At 50.1% G+C, this 17,019-nt stretch overlaps 1 protein-coding gene and 1 long non-coding RNA gene across 14 annotated transcripts in view; one reads left to right on the top strand and one right to left on the bottom strand.

The window, feature by feature from the left end:
* Window positions 1-17,019, bottom strand: part of SOX6 (SRY-box transcription factor 6) — a 739,261-nt gene that overhangs the window by 364,378 nt on the left and 357,864 nt on the right. The window lies entirely within an intron of this gene.
* LOC143809531 (uncharacterized) lies at window positions 5,743-6,325 on the top strand. Its single transcript, XR_013222321.1, has 2 exons — window positions 5,743-5,895; window positions 6,013-6,325. It is a non-coding gene; the product is annotated as an uncharacterized LOC143809531 (long non-coding RNA).

The raw sequence follows: 17,019 nt of genomic DNA, 5'->3' as shown, positions 1-17,019 counted from the left end.
GTTCAAGCTACCCTGCAGGCCGAGGGTACAACAGTGTCAACCCCTACTATCCATCAGCATCTGAATGAAAAGGGACTGTATGGTAGGAGACCCAAAAAGACCCCACTTCTGACCTTGAGACATAAAAAGCCAGGCTGGAGTTTGTCAAAACTTACCTGAAAAAGCCTAAAACGTTTTGGAAGAATGTTCTCTGGTCAGATGAGACAAAAGTAGAGCTTTTTGGGCAAAGGCATCAACATAGAGTTTACATGAGAAAAAAAGAGGCATTCAAAGAAAAGAACACGGTCCCTACAGTCAAACATGGCGGAGGTTCCCTGATGTTTTGGGGTTGCTTTGCTGCCTCTGGCACTGGACTGCTTGACCGTGTGCATGACATTATCAAGTATGAAGACTACTAACAAATTTTGCAGCATAATGTAGGGCCCAGTATGAGAAAGCTGGGTCTCCCTCAGAGGTCATGGGTCTTCTAGCAGGACAATGACCCAAAACACAGTGCAGTATATATATATATATATATATATATATATATATATATATATATTGTGATATATGTGATGCAGTAACCCCTGTAACAGGTAGGGGGCGCTGCATGATCTCCCCAGTATGCGCTTGGAGGCGTGATGGTGAAGAGAGAAAGTTTGGCAGGATTGTAAATGGCCAACATGTGTGTTGCAGAGGAGGTTACTCTGCACTGTCAATCTGATTGTAAGTTGGTCTGCTGGGACCTGTAGTCCCTCAAGAGTTTGTGTTATGTGTATAGTTCTCATGGGAGATTGGCAGGGCTAGTCATGAGAGATGGGAGGGTCAGACTAGCCACACACACACTCCCACCCAGGGGAGTGGTTACCAGTATGTAACGTGACCAGGGTGTGGGTCAGTGTTGGTTGTGAGCTCCGGGTGTGTGGAGCTGAGAGGTGTGTCCGGTAGGTCCTGTGTGGTTCCTGTGTATGGACCTGACCGGTGAAGGTGCTGGATTGTCCTAGGAATGACTAGGGTCCTGCAAGCACCTGAGACCGTGAGACTTGGCTTCGGGTGGCCTGGGTATTGGACGTTCCCGGCTGGGGAAGCACGTCCTGAAGAGTACCTGGACTAGGCCACCAGGCGGGGTCCTGGCTACCTGGGTGTTGGGAGGTCCTGCGAGGAGGACCGGATCCCTGAATAGCACGAGGTGAGGACCGGGATCTGCGGAGCCAGTGACAGTTACTGTGTGGGGAAGCTGGAGTCCTTCGGTGAGGTCTGGACTGACTACTGTGTATTGACCAGGCAAGTTGGTGATCCCCGTTAGGCAGCTTACCCAGAAGACTGTTAAAGGAGTCGGCAGGTGGAGCAGGAGCTCCCGTCAGGTACCAAAGGGACTGTTGGTGCTTGTTGTGTTTTATGAGCTATAAGTAATGTACTTTGCATAACCCGGTTTATGGCATTTTTAATAAACCGCATGGACTGTTTTGTTAGAAAGTTGTGCCTGGCTACATTAATCCCGCGCCAAGTGAGTGTCCCCCAATACACTCAGCCTGCGCAGATGGAGCGCTCTGCTGCCCGGGACTTCAGGAAAATGGCCGCGGGATTCCGCGCGTGCGCAGATGGAGATCGCGGCGGCCATTTTCCTGAAGTCCCGGGCAGCAGAGTGCTCCATCTGCGCAGGCGCGGCCACAGGAAAGATGGCCGCGCCCACCGGTAAACGGCTGAATAGCGAAGACCGCGCCGTTATTCATCTCCTGGGCAGTGGATCTTCTTTGGACATGCGCACACCACTACGCCACCAACGTAATGATGAGCAGGATCCTGGGGGACAAACAGCGCTGTGACCACGCTCATCCGACCTGACCCACTTGAGTGACAGCAGAAAACGGCCACTTCACAAAGGTATTTGGGCAGCCTAACGGGGGTGTAAAGGCACCAAAGAGGCACTAATGTAAAGCCCAGCTCTGCCCCTATTTCACATTATTTTTATCTAATTTTTAAAAAACGGGGTGGTAGGTTCCCTTTAACAAAAAAGTGTGAAACAAATGAAATTATCTAATATATAATTGCCTAGAATACTACTTCCTGCAATTTGTGCCAACTTCCGTGGCTTTGTCCGGAGCTAATGTCCGGAGCTAATGTCCGGAGCTAATGTCCGGAGCTAATGTCCGGAGATAAGTGACGTCACCAGTGTCCTACACCCAGGCAGAGCACAGGGGCCCCAGGCAGCATATGGGGCCCCAGGCAGAGCACAGTGGCCCCAGGCAGAGCACAGGGGCCCCAGGCAGCATATGGGGCCCCAGGCAGAGCACAGTGGTCCCAGGCAGAGCACAGGGGCCCCAGGCAGCCTATGGGGCCCCAGGCAGAGCACAGTGGCCCCAGGCAGAGCACAGGGGCCCCAGGCAGCATATGGGGCCCCAGGTAGAGCACAGGGGCCCCAGGCAGCATATGGGGCCCCAGGCAGAGCACAGTGGCCCCAGGCAGAGCACAGGGGCCCCAGGCAGAACATGGGGCCCCAGGCAGAGCACAGGGGCCCCAGGCAGCATATGGGGCCCCAGGCAGACCACAGGGGCCCCAGGCAGCATATGGGGCCCCAGGCAGAGCACAGGGGCCCCAGGCAGCATATGGGGCCCCAGGCAGAGCACAGTGGCCCCAGGCAGAGCACAGGGGCCCCAGGCAGAACATGGGGCCCCAGGCAGAGCACAGGGGCCCCAGGCAGAGCACAGGGGCCCCAGGCAGCATATGGGGCCCCAGGCAGAGCACAGGGGCCCCAGGCAGCATATGGGGCCCCAGGCAGAGCACAGTGGCCCCAGGCAGCATATGGGGCCCCAGGCAGAGCACAGTGGCCCCAGGCAGAGCACAGGGGCCCCAGGCAGCATATGGGGCCCCAGGCAGAGCACAGTGGTCCCAGGCAGAGCACAGGGGCCCCAGGCAACTTATGGGGCCCCAGGCAGAGCACAGTGGCCCCAGGCAGAACATGGGGCCCCAGGCAGAGCACAGTGGCCCCAGGCAGAGCACAGGGGCCCCAGGCAGAACATGGGGCCCCAGGCAGAGCACAGGGGCCCCAGGCAGCATATGGGGCCCCAGGCAGAGCACAGGGGCCCCAGGCAGCGCACAGTGGCCCCAGGCAGAGCACAGGGGCCCCAGGCAGCATATGGGGCCCCAGGCAGAGCACAGTGGTCCCAGGCAGAGCACAGGGGCCCCAGGCAGCCTATGGGGCCCCAGGCAGAGCACAGTGGCCCCAGGCAGAACATGGGGCCCCAGGCAGAGCACAGGGGCCCCAGGCAGAGCACAGGGGCCCCAGGCAGCATATGGGGCCCCAGGCAGAGCACAGTGGTCCCAGGTAGAGCACAGGGGCCCCAGGCAGAACATGGGGCCCCAGGCAGAGCACAGGGGCCCCAGGCAGCATATGGGACCCCAGGCAGAGCACAGGGGCCCCAGGCAGCATATGGGGCCCCAGGCAGAGCACAGTGGCCACAGGCAGAGCACAGGGGCCCCAGGCAGAACATGGGCCCCAGGCAGAGCACAGGGGCCCCAGGCAGAGCACAGGGGCCCCAGGCAGCATATGGGGCCCCAGGCAGAGCACAGGGGCCCCAGGCAGCATATGGGGCCCCAGGCAGAGCACAGCGATATTTTGGACCACTGTGCGGTGTTTCACACCCCCTGTGTGATGTCTGGGGCCCTGTTCTTAAGTATATTAAAGATTAAAGTAACGTATATTAAAGTATATTATAGATCAAATTTGACACGTTTATGAGCACCATTGAGTGATATACTCAAGAATGACATAATTTTTCAACATTTTATGGTTTCAAACTGTAAACAGAGTTTTTTTTACTTCAACCAGAAAACCTTAACGGTTCATAAAAAACTTGGCTGTTCAGGATATGATAAAAGTCATAGTATTCTGAATCTTTAACTTATAAAGATACCTTTACATGGGGTGATTATTGGTTCCAGAGAGGCTTTCGGCCGATAATCGTACACATGGCTGGTGACAGGACAATACAATATAAACGTTCAAAGGTAAACACTGATAACATTAAAATCTAATATATAATTGCCTAGAATACTACTTCCGGCAATTTGTGCCAACTTCCGTGGCTTTGTCCGGAGATAATGTCCGGAGATAAGTGACGTCACCAGCGTCCTACACCCGCTCAGGGTGGACAAAGATATATGCCTTCGTGGTGCGCGGCACTTTTCTGATTGGTTGCCGCCTGCCGCGAGCGACCAATCAGAAATGTGCCGTACTGTCAAGAATTGTCAAGAGCTGGTGAGTGCAGCCATTTTTTGTTCTTTCTTACTATTATTTATTAATTGTATTATTCTTACATTTGAATAAATAAAGTATATATGGATTCTAGACTCCCGATTCTTTAGAATCGGGCTGCCTTCTAGTGTTTTATATTCTAGGTTCTTCAAAGTAGCCACCTTTTGCTTTGATGACTGCTTTGCACACTCTTGGCATTCTCTTGATGAGCTTCAAGAGGTAGTCACCGGGAATGGTCTTCCAACAATCTTGAAGGAGTTCCCAGAGATGCTTAACACTTGTTGGCCCTTTTGCCTTCACTCTGTGGTCCAGCTCACCCCAAACCATCTCGACTGGATTCAGGTCAGGTGACTGTGGAGGCCAGGTCATCTGGCGGAGCACCCCATCACTCTCCTTCATGGTCAAATAGCCCTTACACAGCCTGGAGGGGAGTTTGAGGTCATTGTCCTGTTGAAAAATAAACGATGGTCCAACTAAACGCAAACAGGATGGAATAGCATGCCACTGCAAGATGCTGTGGTAGCCATGCTGGTGCAGTATGCTTTCAATTTTGAATAAATCCCCAACAGTGTCACCAGCATAGCACCCCTACACCATCACAGCTCCTCTTCCATGCTTCACGGTGGGAACCAGGCATGTAGAGTCAATCCGTTCACCTTTTCTGCGTTGCACAAAGACACGGTGGTTGGAACCAAAGATCTCAAATTTGGACTCATCAGACCAAAGCACATATTTCCACTGGTCTAATGTCCATTCCTTGTGTTCTTTAGCCCAAAAAGTCTCTTCTGCTTGTTGCCTGTCCTTAGCAGTGGTTTCCTAGCAGCTATTTTACCATGAAGGCTTGCTGCACAAAGTCTCCTCTTAACAGTTGTTGTAGAGATGTGTCTGCTGCTAGAACTCTGTGTGGCATTGACCTGGTCTCTAATCTGAGCTGCTGTTAAACGGCGATTTCTGAGTCTGGTGACTCGGATAAACATATCCTCAGAAGCAGAGGTGACTCTTGGTCTTCCTTTCCTGGGGTGGTCCTCATGTGAGCCAGTTTCTTTGTAGCGCTTGATGGCTTTTGCAACTGCACTTGGGGACACTTTCAAAGTTTTCCCAATTTTTCGGACTGACTGACCTTCATTTCTTAAAGTAATGATGGCCACTCGTTTTTCTTTACTTAGCTGCTTTTTTCTTGCCATAATACAAATTCTAACAGTCTATTCAGTAGGACTATCAGCTGTGTATCCACCAGACTTCTGCACAGCACAACTGATGGTCCCATCCCCATTTATAAGGCAAGAAATCCCACTTATTAAACCTGACAGGGCACACCTGTGAAGTGAAAACCATTCCCGATGACTAGCTCTTGAAGCTCATCAAGAGAATGCCAAGAGTGTGCAAAGCAGTCATCAAAGCAAAAGGTGGCTACTTTTGAAGAACCTTGAATATAAGACATATTTTCAGTTGTTTCACACTTTTTTGTTAAGTATATAATTCCACATGTGTTAATTCATAGTTTTGATGCCTTCAGTGTGAATTTACAATTTTCATACATTTTTTACAGTGCTACTTATGGACACGGTATTAACCTATATATCACGTCTTTATTATAGGTCGCTATTAGGTACCTTTGTGTACAGCACGGTACTCCAGCACCCGGATCACTATTGTACCCAGTATCCTTCAGGCCATATTGGCCACGGCCACATCAGGAGTCCTTCTATAGGGCTCAAGCTATTTGTCACCATGTTTTGTCTTTCTCTAGCCGTTTTTTCCTTACCAATTGTTCACAGCGTCAGCCTTTGATTCAGATACCTTCACGACTCACGGAACACCATCCTGGATTTACTCTGAACGCCACGGTTGTTCACTTTCTCTGCATCACGTGATGGATGTATTCGTCATCAAATACACCATGAATCCGTTATTCTCTTTTGTGCATCGTATGAAGGATTGTCGCTAATCTGTATTTGATTTTTGTCTGTATTTCAGTTTTGTTAAAGATATTTCTGATGAAGGTCTTGTGATTTGACCGAAAACGTTTAAATAATCTTTGAACTGGATGCACAAATAAATGGGATGTTCACTTTTTTCATCTGAAAGAAACCATTTGAGTGCCAAGTGACTTATTACTATTGGATTGACGGGCTGGAAACCTGACTTGGGCACCACACAGGATCCTTGAGTGCCGTGTGTTTTGTCTTTACAATTTTCATAGTCATGAAAATACAGAAAAAATCTTTAAATGAGAAGGTGTGTCCAAACTTTTGGTCTGTACTGTATATTATATATATAAATATATATATATATATAAATGGAGTGGTACTATGCAGTGTATATATATATATATATATACATATATATATATATATATATATATATACATATATATATATATATATATATATATATATATATATATATATATATACTAGATGGCAGCCCGATTCTACAGAATCGGGAGTCTAGAATCCATATATACTTTATTTATTCAAATATAAGAATAATACAATTAATAAATAATAGTAAGAAAGAACAAAAAATGGCTGCACTCACCAGCTCTTGACAATTCTTGACAGTACGGTACATTTCTGATTGGTCGCTCGCGGCAGGCGGCAACCAATCAGAAAAGTGCCGCGCACCACGAAGGCATATATCTTTGTCCACCCTGAGCGGGTGTAGGACGCTGGTGACGTCACTTATCTCCGGACATTATCTCCGGACAAAGCCACGGAAGTTGGCACAAATTGCCGGAAGTAGTATTCTAGGCAATTATATATTAGATTTTAATATTATCAGTGTTTACCTTTGAACGTTTATATTGTATTGTCCTGTCACCAGCCATGTGTATGATTATCGGCCGAAAGCCTCTCTGGAACCAATAATCACCCCATGTAAAGGTATCTTTATAAGTTAAAGATTCAGAATACTATGACTTTTATCATATCCTGAACAGTCAAGTTTTTTATGAACCGTTAAGGTTTTCTGGTTGAAGTAAAAAAAACTCTGAGTGTTTACAGTTTGAAACCATAAAATGTTGAAAAATTATGTCATTCTTGAGTATATCACTCAATGGTGCTCATAAACGTGTCAAATTTGATCTATAATATACTTTAATATACGTTACTTTAAAATCTTTAATATACTTAAGAACAGGGCCCCAGACATCACACAGGGGGTCTGAAACACCGCACAGTGGTCCAAAATATCGCAGTGCTCTGCCTGGGGCCCCATATGCTGCCTGGGGCCCCTGTGCTCTGCCTGGGGCCCCATATGCTGCCTGGGGCCCCTGTGCTCTGCCTGGGGCCCCATATGCTGCCTGGGGCCCCTGTGCTCTGCCTGGGGCCCCATGTTCTGCCTGGGGCCCCTGTGCTCTGCCTGGGGCCACTGTGCTCTGCCTGGGGCCCCATATGCTGCCTGGGGCCCCTGTGCTCTGCCTGGGGCCCCATATGCTGCCTGGGGCCCCTGTGCTCTGCCTGGGGCCCCTGTGCTCTGCCTGGGGCCACTGTGCTCTGCCTGGGGCCCCATGTTCTGCCTGGGGCCACTGTGCTCTGCCTGGGGCCCCATAAGCTGCCTGGGGCCCCTGTGCTCTGCCTGGGACCACTGTGCTCTGCCTTGGGCCCCATATGCTGCCTGGGGCCCCTGTGCTCTGCCTGGGGCCACTGTGCTCTGCCTGGGGCCCCATATGCTGCCTGGGGCCCCATATGCTGCCTGGGGCCCCTGTGCTCTGCCTGGGGCCCCATATGCTGCCTGGGGCCCCTGTGCTCTGCCTGAGGCCCCATGTTCTCTGCCTGGGGCCCCATGTTCTGCCTGGGGCCCCTGTGCTCTGCCTGGGGCCACTGTGCTCTGCCTGGGGCCCCATATGCTGCCTGGGGCCCCTGTGCTCTGCCTGGGGCCCCATATGCTGCCTGGGGCCCCTGTGCTCTGCCTGGGGCCCCATATGCTGCCTGGGGCCCCTGTGCTCTGCCTGGGGCCCCTGTGCTCTGCCTGGGGCCCCATATGCTGCCTGGGGCCCCTGTGCTCTGCCTGGGGCCCCATGTTCTGCCTGGGGCCCCTGTGCTCTGCCTGGGGCCACTGTGCTCTGCCTGGGGCCCCATATGCTGCCTGGGGCCCCTGTGCTCTGCCTGGGGCCCCATATGCTGCCTGGGGCCCCTGTGCTCTGCCTGGGGCCACTGTGCTCTGCCTGGGGCCCCATAGGCTGCCTGGGGCCCCTGTGCTCTGCCTGGGACCACTGTGCTCTGCCTGGGGCCCCATATGCTGCCTGGGGCCCCTGTGCTCTGCCTGGGGCCACTGTGCTCTGCCTGGGGCCACATATGCTGCCTGGGGCCCCTGTGCTCTGCCTGGGTGTAGGACACTGGTGACGTCACTTATCTCCGGACATTAGCTCCGGACATTAGTTCCGGACATTATCTCAGGAAATTAGCTCCGGACAAAGCCACGGAAGTTGGCACAAATTGCAGGAAGTAGTATTCTAGGCAATTATATATTAGATGGGCATTTCCTGAAGGAAATACATGGTGCTTGAACAGCGCTACCAGCTTTACAGCAACACTTTTCACACACGGGACTGGGGGGCGCGCTTACTTTTGCACCCGGGGCCGGGGGCGCGCTTACTTTTGCACCCGGGGGCCAGGGTGGATTGATTTAAATCACGCCGATTTAAATCATGATTTAAATCACGATTTAAATCAAAAGATTTTTTTCTATTTAAATCGGATCGATTTAAATCATGATTTTAATCATGATTTAAATCACTGATTTAAATCAAAAGGTTTTTTTAATATAAATCACGATTAAAATGAGAAGTGAGAGCAGTGCGCATGTGCGCCCATAGTTACACGGACGAAACTAGGGGCAACGATCTAACGCCAGGGTGAGGGGGGGACCCCAAAGTAAGTAAAAATCTTTTTTGTTTTACTATATGGCAATAGGTAGGTGTTTAAAAGCAGCATGTCTTAATTGTATAAACTATTAAGAGCCTCCACATTTTGTTCATACTGCCCCTTTAATTCCACACTTCTAGCTTGGTTTCACTTTTGGTTTAGTTTCTTTTTCCATTCAGTTGACATGCCCAAACTTGTTGGATAGTCAGCATCCTACAGAAACCTCTGGAAGAGCATGGCATTGTGAATGTTACACATATACAGCCTTTATTCTACTGAGTTAAACAACTCAGCTTTATCTCATGATGGAAGAACCTTTGGATGGTAAAATATTTTCCTCAAAAAGCAGTTTATTGAAAAAAATCCGATTTAAATCAAAAAAATCCGATTTAAATCAAAAAAATCCGATTTTTTTGATTTTTTTAAAAAAACATTGATTTTTATCCACCCTGCCGGGGGCGCACTTACTTTTGCACCCGGGGGCGCACTTACTTTTGCACCCGGGGGCGCACTTACTTTTGCACCCGGGGGCGCACTTAATTTTGCACCCGGGGGCGCACTTAATTTTGCACCCGGGGGCTCACTTACTTTTGCACCCGGGGGCGCACTTACTTTTGCACCCGGGGGCGCACTTACTTTTGCACCCGGGGGCGCACTTACTTTTGGGGCCGCACTTACTTTTGGTGGGCGGGGCTCCTCGGCCTCCGATTTGGTTGGTGAGGCCCCTCGTCCTCCGATTTGGTGGGTGGGGACCTTCGGCCTCCGATTTGGTGGGCGGGGACCGGCCTCCGATTTGGTGGGCGGGGACCCTCGGCCTCCGATTTGGTGGGCGGGGACCCTCGGCCTCCGATTTGGTGGGCGGGGACCCTCGGCCTCCGATTTGGTGGGCGGGGACCCTCGGCCTCCGATGTGGTGGGCGGGGCCCCTCGGCCTCCGATGTGGTGGTCGGGGCCCCTCGGCCTCCGCTTTGGTGGGCGGGGCCGGGCCCCTCGGCCTCCGCTTTGGTGGGCGGGGCCGGGCCCCTCGGCCTCCGCTTTGGTGGGCGGGGCCGCTCGGCCTTCGATTTGGTGGGCGGGGCTCCTCGGCCTCCGATTTGGTTGGCGGGGCCCCTCGGCCTCCGATTTGGTGTGTGCTCTGCCTGGGGCCCCATATGCTGCCTGGGGCCCCTGTGCTCTGCCTGGGGCCCCATATGCTGCCTGGGGCCCCTGTGCTCTGCCTGGGGCCCCTGTGCTCTGCCTGGGGCCCCATGTTCTGCCTGGGGCCCCTGTGCTCTGCCTGGGGCCACTGTGCTCTGCCTGGGTGTAGGACACTGGTGACGTCACTTATCTCCGGACATTAGCTACGGACATTAGCTCCGGACAATAGCTCCGGACAATAGCTCCGGACAAAGCCACGGAAGTTGGCACAAATTGCAGGAAGTAGTATTCTAGGCAATTATATATTACATATATATATATATAGATAGATAGATAGATAGATAGATAGATAGATAGATAGATAGATAGAGAGAGTGGTACTGTGCAGTGTATACAGTGCCTACAAGTAGTATTCAACCCCCTGCAGATTTAGCAGGTTTACACATTTGGAATTAACTTGGCATTGTGACATTTGGACTGTAGATCAGCCTGGAAGTGTGAAATGCACTGCAGCAAAAAAGAATGTTATTTCTTTGTTTATTTTTTTTTTTAATTGAGAAAAGTTTTTTCAGAGGGTCATTTATTATTCAACCCCTCAACCCCCCAGAATTCTGTTTGGTTCCCCTAAAGTATTAAGAAGTAGTTCAGGCACAAAGAACAATGAGCTTCACATGTTTGGATTAATTATCTCTTTTTCCAGCCTTTCCTGACTATTTAAGACCCTCCCCAAACTTGTGAACAGCACTCATACATGGTCAACATGGGAAAGACAAAGGAGCATTCCAAGGCCATCAGAGACAAGATCGTGGAGGGTCACAAGGCTGGCAAGGGGTACAAAACCCTTTCCAAGGAGTTAGGCCTACCTGTCTCCACTGTTGGGAGCATCATCCGGAAGTGGAAGGCTTATGGAACTACTGTTAGCCTTCCACGGCCTGGACAGCCTTTGAAAGTTTCCTCCCGTGCCGAGGCCAGGCTTGTCCGAAGAGTCAAGGCTAACCCAAGGACAACAAGGAAGGAGCTCCGGGAAGATCTCATGGCAGTGGGGACATTGGTTTCAGTCAATACCATAAGTAACGTACTCCACCGCAATGGTCTCCGTTCCAGACGAGCCCGTAAGGTACCTTTACTTTCAAAGCGTCATGTCAAGGCTCGTCTACAGTTTGCTCATGATCACTTGGAGGACTCTGAGACTGACTGGTTCAAGGTTCTCTGGTCTGATGAGACCAAGATCGAGATCTTTGGTGCCAACCACACACGTGACGTTTGGAGACTGGATGGCACTGCATACGACCCCAAGAATACCATCCCTACAGTCAAGCATGGTGGTGGCAGCATCATGCTGTGGGGCTGTTTCTCAGCCAAGGGGCCTGGCCATCTGGTCCGCATCCATGGGAAGATGGCTAGCCCGGCCTACCTGGAGATTTTGGCCAAGAACCTCCGCTCCTCCATCAAAGATCTTAAGATGGGTCGTCATTTCAGTAAGTAAATAATGACAACATTCAATAGCGCTTACGCAGGTGGTAAATTAACTTAAAATGAATTTAATAACAATAATAATGATTAAAAATCAGAATACTAATACATTTTATTCACAGTGTAAAATCAAAAGCAAACTGGATTTGTGTGGTAATGTGGGGGGACGGAGCCTCATGTGGTAATGTGTGGGGACGCTGCCTCATGTGGTAATGTGGGGGGACGGAGCCTCGTGTGGTAATGTGGAGAGACAGAGCCTGGTATGGTAATGTGTGGGGACAGAGCCTCGTGTGGTAATGTATGGGGACGGAGCCTCATGTGGTAATGTGTGAGGACGGAGCCTCGTATGGTAATGTGTGAGGACGGAGCCTCGTGTGGTAATGTGGGGGGACGGAGCCTCGTGAGGTAAGGTGGAGGGGCGGAGCCTCATATGGTAATATCTGAGGACGGAGCCTCGTGAGGTAATGTGGGGTGGGCGGAGCCTCGTGTGGTAATGTGTGGGGACAGAGCCTCGTGTGGTAATAGAGCCTCGTGTGGTAATGTGTGAGGATGGAGCCTCGTATGGTAATGTGTGGGGACAGAGCCTCGTGTGGTAATGTGTGGGGACAGAGCCTCGTGGGATAATGTGGTTCGGGGGCTGGATTATGTGTGGTAATGTGTGGGGGCAGGATTATGTGTGGTAATGTGGTGGGGGGGCGGGATTGTGTGGTGATGTGGTGGGGGGCGGGTGTTATGACCCCAATGGCAGAGGGTCTCTGCAATAAATACCAAGTCTGCAAACACAAAAAAAAACAGCTCATAGGGCAGTGGTAACTGGGCTGACCATATATCTAATCCTAGCACCACAAATAGCAGCAGCCGGGGAACGTGCCTACGTTGGTTCTAGACGTCTCGCGCCAGCCGGAGAACTAACTAACCCTAGAAGGTAAAAGATAGACCTTTCTTGCCTCCAGAGAAAAGACCCCAAAAGTTGGATACAAGCTCCCAACAAATAATAACGGTGATGTAAGAAGAAAAGACAAACGTAAGAATGAACTAGGTATTTAGCAAAGAGAGGCCCACTGACTAATAGCAGAATATAGTAAGATGACTTATACGGTCAGCAAAAACCCTATCAAAAATATCCACGCTGGATATTCAAGAACCCCCGAACCGTCTAACGGTCCGGGGGGAGAATACCAGCCCCCTAGAGCTTCCAGCAAAATCAGGAATCACATTTAGTACAAGCTGGACAAAAAATAAGAGCGATACAAATAACCAAAAAACAAGGAAGCAGGACTTAGCTTAATTTTGCATGAACCAAGACCAGCAGACAGGAGCAAACAGAAAGGACTGATTACAATGATGCCAGGCACCAGACTAAGAATTCAGGAAGTTCATATAGCAACACCCCTGGACTAACGACCCAGGTGGGTGCCAAACTAGGGAAAGAATCTCAGAGTCATACCACTAGTGACCACAAGAGGGAGCCAAAAAATTGTAGTTACTTACCGATAACGGTATTTCTCTGATCCCATGATGGCACCACGGAGAGAGGGGTCCGCCCCCAGGGACAGGAAACCTACAGGTGAAAAAGGGCGTACCTCTCTCCCACATCAGTTGGTTTACAGAGCCTTATACAGAACTTCAGCTGCAACTTAATATTTACACAAATTAAGCTTAACAATTTTAACTTAACAGAGGCACCGTGACTAAACTAATTATCAATATTATTATAATGTGCACACCTGTGTGTGAAAAGGGAGGGAATATACGGGTGCCATCATGGGATCAGAGAAATACCGTTATCGGTAAGTAACTACAATTTTCTCTATCCCCATGATGGCACCACAGAGAGATTTACATAGATTTGTAACTTTTTAGGGAGGGACCACTGCCTCTAGAACCCTTCGACCAAAGGTGAGATCAGAGGAGGTCAAGTCTAAGCGGTAGTGTTTGAAAAATGTAGACTGGGAAGACCAAGTGGCCGCTCTACATATCTGTTGTATTGAAGCGCCAGCTCTTTCCGCCCAGGATGATGCTACTGCTCTGGTCGAGTGCGCTTTTATATTCTCCGGGATGGCCGCCCCGCTGGATGAGTAGGATAAGGCGATGGCATCTCTTATCCACCTCGCTAGCGTAGCTTTTGACGCTTTCTGTCCCTTCCGTGGACCCTGGAAGCAGACAAACAGAGCCCTATCCTTCCTGCACTCCCTAGTGGCTGACAAGTATTGGAGTAGGCACCTCCTAACATCAAGGGTATGTAGTGTTTTTTCTCCCTCATTCTTGGGGTTGGGACAGAATGAGCGCAGGGAGATCTCTTGTGTTCTGTGAAATTGTGATGCGATTTTTGGGAGGTAAGCCGGGTCTGTTTTTAGAATGACTCTGTCCTCGAGAATTTGAGTGAAGGGAGGACACGCGGACAATGCTTGTATGTCACTAACACGGCGGGCTGAGGTTAGGGCCACTAGGAGTGTTGTTTTTAAAGATAGAATCTTTAGGGGTGCGTCTGCCAGGGGTTCGAAAGGAGATTTGGTTAGCGCATTTAGAACAAGGTTTAGATCCCATGGAGGGGCATTATGCAAAGAAACAGGTCTTGATCTACCCGAGGCTTTGATGAATCTCACGATCCATCGGTTTCTGGCTAAATCATAATTATACAGCGCCCCCAGGGCTGCTACCGGAACCTTTAGTGTACTTGTGGCTAGACCTTTTTCCAAACCCTTTTGCAGGAACTCAAGAATTTTTCCTATTGGGATTTCCCCCCCTGGGTCAGCCCCCGATACAGACATGAATTTTTTCCACACTTTGCCATATATTTTGGTGGTTACGAGTTTCCTACTCTGTAGCAATGTGGACACCAGGTTAGATGAAAACCCTTTGTTGCTTAATAGCTTCCTTTCAAAAGCCAAGCTGTCATATGTAGGCTTTTTACACTGGGGTGACACACTGGGCCCTGGGACAACAGATTTTTTGTGTCTGGTAGAACCCACGGGCTGTCTATGGACATCTTTCTCAGCCAAGAAAACCATATCCTGCGAGGCCAGAATGGAGCTATTATTATCACTGTTGCCCCCTCCTCCCGAATTTTCCTCAAGACTAGGGGAATGAGGGATATTGGAGGGAACGCGTAGGCGAGACGATAGTTCCAGGGGACTGTAAGAGCGTCCAGAGCTACTGGCCCTCCCCGGGGATCGATTGAGCAGAACTTTCTCACTTTCCGGTTTTGATAGTCCGCGAATAGGTCTATTTCTGGCTCTCCCCAACGCCTCACTATTTGGTTGAACACCGACTGTTTCAGCTCCCACTCCCCCTGTTTCAAGCGGGTTCTGCTGAGGAAGTCTGCGGTCTGGTTTTCTGAACCCTTTATGTAAAGGGCTGTTAGGGACTTCAGATTGTGTTCTGCGATATGAAAGATGGATCGGGTTTCTTCCATCAGTGTTTGCGACCTGGTACCCCCTTGGTGGTTTAGGTATGCCACCACTACCTGATTGTCTGAGAAGACTTTTACGTGGTAGGAGCGGAGGAGTTTTAGGAAATGTGTTAGGGCGAGTTTTACCACTAGCAGTTCTTTCATGTTCGATGAGGTTAGCTCTTGATTTTTGCTCCAGTTTCCTTGTGCCACCTGACCGTCTACATGAACACCCCACCCCCAGGGGCTTGCATCCGTCGTCAGGATTTTTTCTATCGGCAGTGCCCAAGGAACCCCCTTGGTAAAATTTATCGGGTCCGCCCACCACTGTAGGGAGTGTATCGTAGTTGGTGATATACTTAACTGCCCGTCTAAATTTCCTCCCAGACACAGGTTTGAACTTAAAGTCTCCCATTGTAAGTCCCGGGAATGGCACTGTGCCCACTGTACGGCCGGGATACAGGCTGTCATGGAGCCCAGCAGGGACATGGCTTTCCTGAGCGTGGTGACTGGAGATGCTGACAAGTGCACCGCAGCCTGTGTCATTTTTTTGAATCTTCCCCTGAGGAAGATAGCACACTTGTGTGGTTGAGTCGAGGACTATCCCTAAGTACTCCTGTACCTGTGATGGGACCACTTTTGATTTGGTAAGGTTCAGCAGCCAACCTAGGCTTGACAGAGAAGTCATAACCAAATCCAACTGTTGTTTGCAGTGATGGAATGATGTCCCTGCTACCAGGAGGTCGTCTAGGTAGGGAACTATCAGGACATTCTGTTCCCGTATATGAGCCATCACTTCCGACATTATTTTCGTGAATACCCGGGGTGCGATAGCTAACCCAAATGGGAGGGCCCGAAACTGATAATGTTTCACCTCCCCCTGGATATTCACTGCTAGCCGGAGGTACTTTTGATGATCCTTGTGGATCGGTACATGATAATATGCATCTCGTAGATCTAGAACAGTCATGAAACACCTGGGAAAGAGTATTTTTACGCAAGATTTTATTGTCTCCATTTTGAAGTGTGGGATCTCGAGAAAACTGTTTAATTTTTTGAGATTTATTATCGTCCTGTATGATCCGTCTGGCTTCTTTCGGAGGAAGAGGGGAGAGTAGAAGCCCATGCCTCTTTCCTGGTGTGGGACTTCCTGTAAGACTCCCTTCTGAACTAGGCCTAGAATTTCTTCCTGGAGAGCCGACTGTTCTTGAGACTGTCTCTGCGGTGTCACCATGAAGAGGTTGATGGGGGGAATGCGGAACTTTAGCTTGAGTCCTTCTCGTACTATGCCTAGTATCCAGGGACTGCTTGAAAATTTTTCCCAGGCTGGAAGAAACCCGGTCAGTCTCCCGCCAACCTGGGGGACACCTTCATTGAGTTTTTTTATTATCGGGAGTGGGTTTGTTGAATAGAAAACCTCTGGTTTTGTTTCTTTTGTCCTCCCATGTTTCTTTGTTCCCTTTCGGAGGTTTTCTCCGCATGAATTTTTTATTCCGAAAGGAACGTCTGTAAGACTGGTTGGAGAAACCAGGGAAAGATTTTTTCTTGTCCTCGGCTTTCTCGAGGATATCATCTAGCGTTGCGCCGAACAAGAATTCACTCTCACAGGGTATTGAACACAGTCTTGTTTTTGTCTGAAGGTCCCCTGGCCAACATTTTAGCCAAAGGGCACGTCTTGCGGCGTTTGAGAAGGCGGCAGCCCTGGCTGCTAGTCTGGCCGAATCTACAGATGCATCCGCCAAAAAAGCTGCTGCACCTTTCATTACGGACACTGATTTTTGAATTGTGTCTCTTGAGACTTTCTCCTTTAATTGGGAATCCAAGTGCTCGAGCCACACCATTAGCGCGCGGGCCGTGCAGGTGGCCGCGACAGCTGGTTTAAGCCCGCCTCCTGCTGCTTCCCAGGAGTTTTTTAGG

Source organism: Ranitomeya variabilis, chromosome 2 (assembly GCF_051348905.1).
Source record: "Ranitomeya variabilis isolate aRanVar5 chromosome 2, aRanVar5.hap1, whole genome shotgun sequence".
NCBI lineage: Eukaryota > Metazoa > Chordata > Amphibia > Anura > Dendrobatidae > Ranitomeya > Ranitomeya variabilis.
Note: the sequence above shows the minus strand (reverse complement) of the source record. Positions and strands in the feature narration are given on the sequence as shown.